Raw genomic sequence first — 7,104 nt, 5'->3', positions numbered from 1 at the left:
CCTAAAGAGGTCTAAAAAATGAGGGAAACGGGTTTACTAACACGAGCATGCCTCCGTTGCCTCTCAGACCGAGCCTAACGACTTACAACTTAATATTTTAACGGGACTTCCAAAGTCATACATGATGCCATAGAATACACGCACATGTGCGAGATCCGTGGTAAGTACGCAACTTACTAGACTAATTATACATGCATATACATGTGTGACAACACTCATGTGAAAAAAACAAAATAAAATAAACCTATATATGTATTAATTCAACCTTAATATCCTAACTAATAATAATAAGATCCTATCATTGTCATTTTGACTTAACTTAAACTTAAATGTACCTAACTTACTAATTAAGCCAGGCTAGCTGTTATGATACAGCCTGGTCTTTACCCTACCCTAGATTGTGCTGTTCTGGATGCGCCACAAACTACAAGAGAAACCCAACAGTTTTGTTTCATGAGACAAGGAGGAGAGAAAAGTACTCCCCCAATAAAAGGATTAATCCGAGATATCATCATCATTAATTAAATGATCTACATTCCTTTGACGTTTTAATACTTGTCTTATCCTCTCATCTTTCTCTTTTTTCTTTATTACTGTTGTACAGAATTTCGAAAAAGCTTTCCATCCATCAATATCTTCTAAAATAACCTCTATAATCCTGCCCAATCTAAGGTCATACCCTACGACCCCCCTTAACTCATTTCTCTCAGTCTCCCAGGTTTCACAGAACTGTAGGGTGTGCTGGGCATCGTCATTCTCCCATAGACAGTGAGAACACCTCGCCCGGTCTACCCTGTTTATCTTATGTAGGTAGTTATTCAGACAACCATGATCGGTAATGAGCTGGGCCATGTGGAACGTGACCCAGCCGTGACCCCTGGTTACCCAATCTATCAATTTGCTTCCAATAGCCCACCGAACCCTAAATCCAGGCATACAATCGCTCATCAAATCTATGTCTCTCTTCCATGTTCGCAGCGCATCCAACTTACAAGGAGAACTCACGGTTGACTAATCACCGATTTTGATCCCCTTTAACATGGTTAATCTACGTTGAAAAATAGTTGATCCGTATTCGAGCGTTTCGTCCAATGCGCCTTTTAAATTATATTTTTTTACATTTGAAATTTGGAACAATCGGCAATGTTGGGTATAAGATATAAAGAAAGACGCATTGTCGATATGCCGTGTAGCGCTGTAAGTGAGCGTAAGACTAGTAGTAGTGAGGACCCATGATCAAAACCTGCGCTCCGTATTTTTTTTAAATTTTATTATTGTTTTTAACTATTTTATATGTACACGTAATATGCATTTAATATGTAAAAATAAATATTTCGGCATATATTTAGGTATATATTTTTTAGTATATTTATCTGTACAAAATAATAATTAAATAATTGAAATATTTGTTAGGGAAATATTTTTAATTTAATTTAATTTAATTTTTTTATTACATAGCATGTAGTAACATATAATAATCTGTAGTATATATTTCAACATAAGATAGTTGCAGGAAATGTAGAAAGCTTTAAAAATAAAATTAAAAATATTTTTCTAACAAATATTTCAATTATTTAATTATTATTTTGTACAGATAAATATACTAAAAAATATATACCTAAATATATGCCCAAATATTTATTTTTACATATTAAATGCATATTACGTGTACATATAAAATAGTTAAAACAATAATAAAATTAAAAAAAAATACGGAGCGCAGGTTTCGATCATAGGTCATCACTACTATTAGTCTTACGCTCACTTACAGTGCTACACGGCATATCGACAATGCATCTTTCTTTATATCTTATACCCAACATTGCCGATTGTTCCAAATTTCAAATGTAAAAAAATATAATTTAAAAGACGCATTGGACGAAACGCTCGGACACAGATCAACTATTTTTCGACGTAGATTAACCATGTTAAAGGGGATCAAAATCGGTGATTAGTCAACCGTAGGTTCTCCTTGTTAGCCTCGTTCAACAGATGAAGTCTAGATCCAGGGGAGAAATCCTCTCCCCTGGATCTAGCCTCCCCCCTCAACCGGAAAGCATTGGCGAGTTTCCTCGCAGTGTACTCCACAGGTAGAGTACCGGATAGGATCATGGACGCAATATAAGAAACTGTGCGGTAAGTACAACTAACCCTTTGGGTTATTTTTTTCATAGTTCTAGCTATCATCAACTTTAATACTTTATTTCCCTCAAAGGATTCACACCAAACAAGAGCTCCACATAGGATAATCAATTGCACTAAGCTACAGTACAGTTTCCTTTTTCTTTCCTTGGGACCTCTGCAGTTGGACATGATTCCCCTCATAAAACCAACAATCCGGTCAACTTTCATTACTACGTATTTGAAATGATGTGTAAAGCACCAATTGCCATCAATAATGATCCCTAAATATTTCATATTATCCAAAATCTTTCTACTCCTATCTTTAACAAACATCTTACCGAGAGGACCATGACCAACTGCAAAGGACGGGAAGACCATTGCTTCCGTTTTGCTAGGTGAGATAGTCAGACCTATCCCCTCGATTGCACGAATAACCAAAGCCGCCGCCATCTCTGCCCGAAACTTAGCCTCCTCCATATCCTCATCTGAGGCCAGTAGAATGGTGTCATCCGCATAGCCCAGCATCCAGCAGGAGTCCGAGGGCTCCATATTCAAAATGTTATTATAACCGATATTCCATAAGATTGGACCGAGAACCGATCCCTGCGGAACTCCGCAAGACAGCTGTCTACGACGGACGACACCATCACAGTCTACAAAAACTAGCCAGCGGTCCGACAGATATGACGAGATAACACTATAGAGGTAACCGGGGAAGCTCATGGAGATTATTGCCCTCCTGATCACATCCCAAGGCAATGTATTAAAAGCATTAGCAATGTCGAATGCTACAGCAATTACTATTCTATCTTTTTCCCTTTCCCTAATAACTATCTCCCTTAATTTAATTTTCGCGTCAAGAGTCGAGAGACCCCTTCTGAATCCAAATTGATTATCAGAGATGAATCCGCCTGATTCCAAGTGCTCGTGCACCCGTGCAATAACAATTCTTTCAAATAATTTTGCTGGCTTATTTATTAGACAAATCGGTCTATATATACTTGGATCTGTAATTGGCCCATCCTTCTTTTTAAGTAACACCAATTTTGCTATCTTTCAAGAGGTGGGGAATATTCCTTCTCTTAAACATGCATTAAAACACGAAAGCCATTTCTCCATGAACTCCCCCAAACTACCCAAAATAATACCGCCCAGGATTCCATCCGGACCCGGGGCCTTCATATCTCCGCGTAACTTATTTCGAGTCTCGCCAATCTCTCCCTCAACAATCGGAAGATCAGAGGAACAAAACGAGAGGTAATCATCATCTATAGCCTTAATTTCTTTAACAGGAAAGTTTGTCGACTATCAATTCAACTTTATTATAAGGTAAAGTTTCGCATACAAAGTGAGTGCCCGGTCTCAGTTTTTTCAATGTAATTTTATACGATAATCCCCAGAGATCACTGTCCAAATTAGCCACAAGAGTATCCCAGGCCTTTGACTTAGCTTTTACAATTCCCAGTCTATAATTTCTTAAAGAAATCCGGTACTCCCTGTACTTATTATTAATAGATTCCTGACTGCCCCTCCTCCTGATCCTAGAAAGAGTTCTTCTGCTTTTACTTACCACTTTTCTTAAAATCTCCAGTTCCTCACCCCACCAGTACGCAGAACTTTTGACTCGATCACTATTTCTAGACATTGATAAGTCACATATCTCTTTTAGATTAGTATTTAGCCATTTAACGTATGTCTCAGCCGAGTTACACTCATTGCCAGAACTCCAAACTTTATTTATTAATTCCGCTTTAAACAGATCAACGTTTAATTTTTTATAATTCCATTTGGGGAAAATACAATTAATTTCTCTCAATTTTTCTCTAGCCACAGAGACATCTATCTTAATTAAAATTAGCCTATGATCCGATAAAGTTACGGTATTCGGTTCAACCTTACAACTTAACACTAGATTATTCGCACGAGAGTTTGCAAGGGTAAGATCAACAACCGACCTTCCTTGTCGCCTAACACAAGTATGTATATATTTATTGTTTAATACAAAGATTCCCCAGTGGTCTAACCAGTCGTTAAATAATTTCCCCCTTTTATTGGGGCGCTCTTTATCCCATCTGGCATATCTGGCATTAAAATCTCCTAATATCAGTACTGGAAAGTCCCTATATTTTACCATTACCAGGCAGATGCTATCCAGAAAAGCATTTACCGTGTCATTAGAAGCTTGCGGAGATATATAACAGCTGAGAATAATAAAGCCATTCCACTTGACACAGCAAAAGCCCCTGCCTCTTTCCAACATCTGCACCGGCAGAAATCTATCTCTACTCTTTTGCCATAAAATTACCGCTTTCGCAGGAATATTTAGCTCCTTCACCCACCTATCATCCATAGGAATGTTGGGTGGCTCCGAAATTGCAGCTAAATCAACATCCCTTTCCTCCATTAAATACCACAGGTTATCCTGCGTCTGTTTAGGTAAATTTAGGTTACATTGTAATATGCTCATTCTCGAATTTCATCAACACAGTCCATAGATTCAACAGGAAGAAGAATCTTTGTCAGATCCTGAGGCTTCCGTACCTCATTACCTTTGGAAGATGTAGGTGTACATTCAAAATTTTTTATATTATTTCCTTCCTTAATATTTTGCTTATATTCTTCTTTTTTAGGTGGAACTGGTTTACAAAAGTTACCGCCCATAATATGATCATGACTAAACCCTCTATCAGAACAAATAGGGCAAAAAATTTTATTCGTGCAATCTTGGGCTTTATGATCTCCCTGCCCACATTTATAACAGTCAAATCGTCTAATTATTGTGCTGGGACACCTTTGAACTGTATGACCCGCAGCCAGACAACGAAAACATTGCATAGGCTTTGCCCTCATTGCTCCACCCTTATTATGGACCAACCAATACTGATTTTCTCTTTTTCCAGTAAGTTTACAGCAGCCACTACATCTCAGGAATACCGCACCAAGCCCCCCACGGACATTTCGAATCGATCCACATGCAATCTCTGAAGGAGAACATTTACCAAACTTGGAAACAATTCCTATTATCTCCTCAACCGTAACCGAGTCATCTAACCCAAATAATCTCAGCTGAGATAGTTTATCTGGTTTCCTTATTATCACACCTTTGTTATTACGAAACAGATCCTTCACTTTTTTAAACAACAACTCCGCCTTATCGCTCGCCCCTTCACCGGGAATTTCTATTAGTATGCCTCCATTAGCAGCACGTTTAAGACGAGTGTTTGTAATACCTATATCAGCAAGAGAGATACTCTCTCTTGCTTTGCCTAAAACATCCGCGTATGTTAGATCGCTTTCTTCTATTAAAATAGACACCGCAGCTGTACGCGGTACCTTTTTCTTTAGAGAACTTATCGATTCCCTGTTTGATGTATAATTTACAGCACTTTTCCTATTTTCAGCACTAGGCTTAGGGCTAGAAGCCCTTTTAAATGATGATAGTGATGATTTATTACTGTTATACAGTGATAAACCAGACTTTGTTCCAACCCTTTTTGATTTTTTCCTAACTAATAACCAATCTTCATCGTCTTTTTCCATTTCGTTTATCTCACTATTCAAATAATTTCCACTCCACGTAAGGTTTAAGATATTTCTCCTTTTAACGCTTCTCATTTCACTCTCTTCATTGAATCCTACTTCCTTCGTGCGTTTGGTGGTTGAAAAATCCGTTGAAGTAACTGAGTCCTCACTTCGTTCGCTTCTCATCCCTTCCACTTTCTTATTATTCCCCTTTTTTTTCTTTTTTTAGGTTCAACCGGGTCCGGTAAAGCTAACTTCCTCGATTTAACCGCCTTACTATAATTTAGATTGTCTAGGTTCCTATCCTTTTTTTTTTTTTTTTAACGAGGGGAAATGCCTACGTATACCCGTGCCCCCGGGGGAGGGCAACGGTTTATGTGGGACTCGCACCCACTAAAACCCCTCGGGTGACACTACCCTAACCATTAATGGATGAGGGGCGGGGTATCGCCAGTGGCATGCTTCCCGCACCCCCTCCTGGTCTGGCCATCGTGTGCGCGGCCTGTTTCTCTCGATAGGAGGGAGAGGGATTCTCCTCCTTCTACCACGGAAGGGGTTTCACCACGCCCCTTCCGGCTCAATGTGGGACCCGTTGTGGATCTGAGAGCCCCCCCCCCCCCGGGGGGTCGCAGATCGTGGTCCTCATCGATGCTCCCTGATGGTGGTGATGTTGGCAGTTACCCGCGGGTGTGCGAGGTGTGTGCTACACCCTTTCCTCCTCTTCTTCTACTTACGGCGAGAGGGGTTCATCGTCAGGGGTGTAGTCCTCATCGTCGTCATCTAGGTCGGAGTTGTCCAGCAACCGGCGAGCGGCGGCCTCCTCTCTTTGCCTCCGCCTTTCTTCCTCTTCCTTGGCCCGCATCGTGCCCTCCGTGAAGGTGTTCAGCGCGGCCCATGCCTGTTGGGAGTTCAAGACTGCCCGGATTACCTCCGGGAGTGTTGAATCCTCCCCAATCGATGCCTGGAGAATTTCCCTGGGTCCTGACTAAGCTCTGCAGATTTGCAGAGTGTGTTGAACCGTGTCAGGGCCCTCATCGCAGTGGAAACATGCATCCGAGTTCGACTTTCCCATACGGTGGAGGTATGCGTTGAAGCATCCGTGCCCCGTTATCAGCTGGGTCAGTCTGAACGTCGTCTGGCCATGTGTGCGGTCTAACCAGGCCTGAAATACAGGCAAGATTGCCTCGCGGATCCTCCACCCAGGTGCGGTTTCTGGGCCAGCGATACTGCGGAGCCATTCCTCGCGCAGACGCCTCTCCTCCTCTTTCCTTATGTCCCGTTCGATCTCGGGATTTAACTCTTCTCTCCTCGCATGCTCCCTCAATTGAGAGAAGATGCTGGCCTGCTTGTTCGCCAGCAAGTGAATGGGCGGGATCCTGGCCAATAGAGTAGCGGCCGCATGCGATACCGTACGGTATGCAGCGATTACCCTTTGCGCTATGGTGCGCTGCGCCTTGC

This window comes from Linepithema humile, chromosome 8, assembly GCF_040581485.1.
Source record: "Linepithema humile isolate Giens D197 chromosome 8, Lhum_UNIL_v1.0, whole genome shotgun sequence".
Lineage (NCBI taxonomy): Eukaryota > Metazoa > Arthropoda > Insecta > Hymenoptera > Formicidae > Linepithema > Linepithema humile.
The sequence above is the reverse complement of the archived record's forward strand: the minus strand, read 5'-3'. Positions refer to the sequence as shown.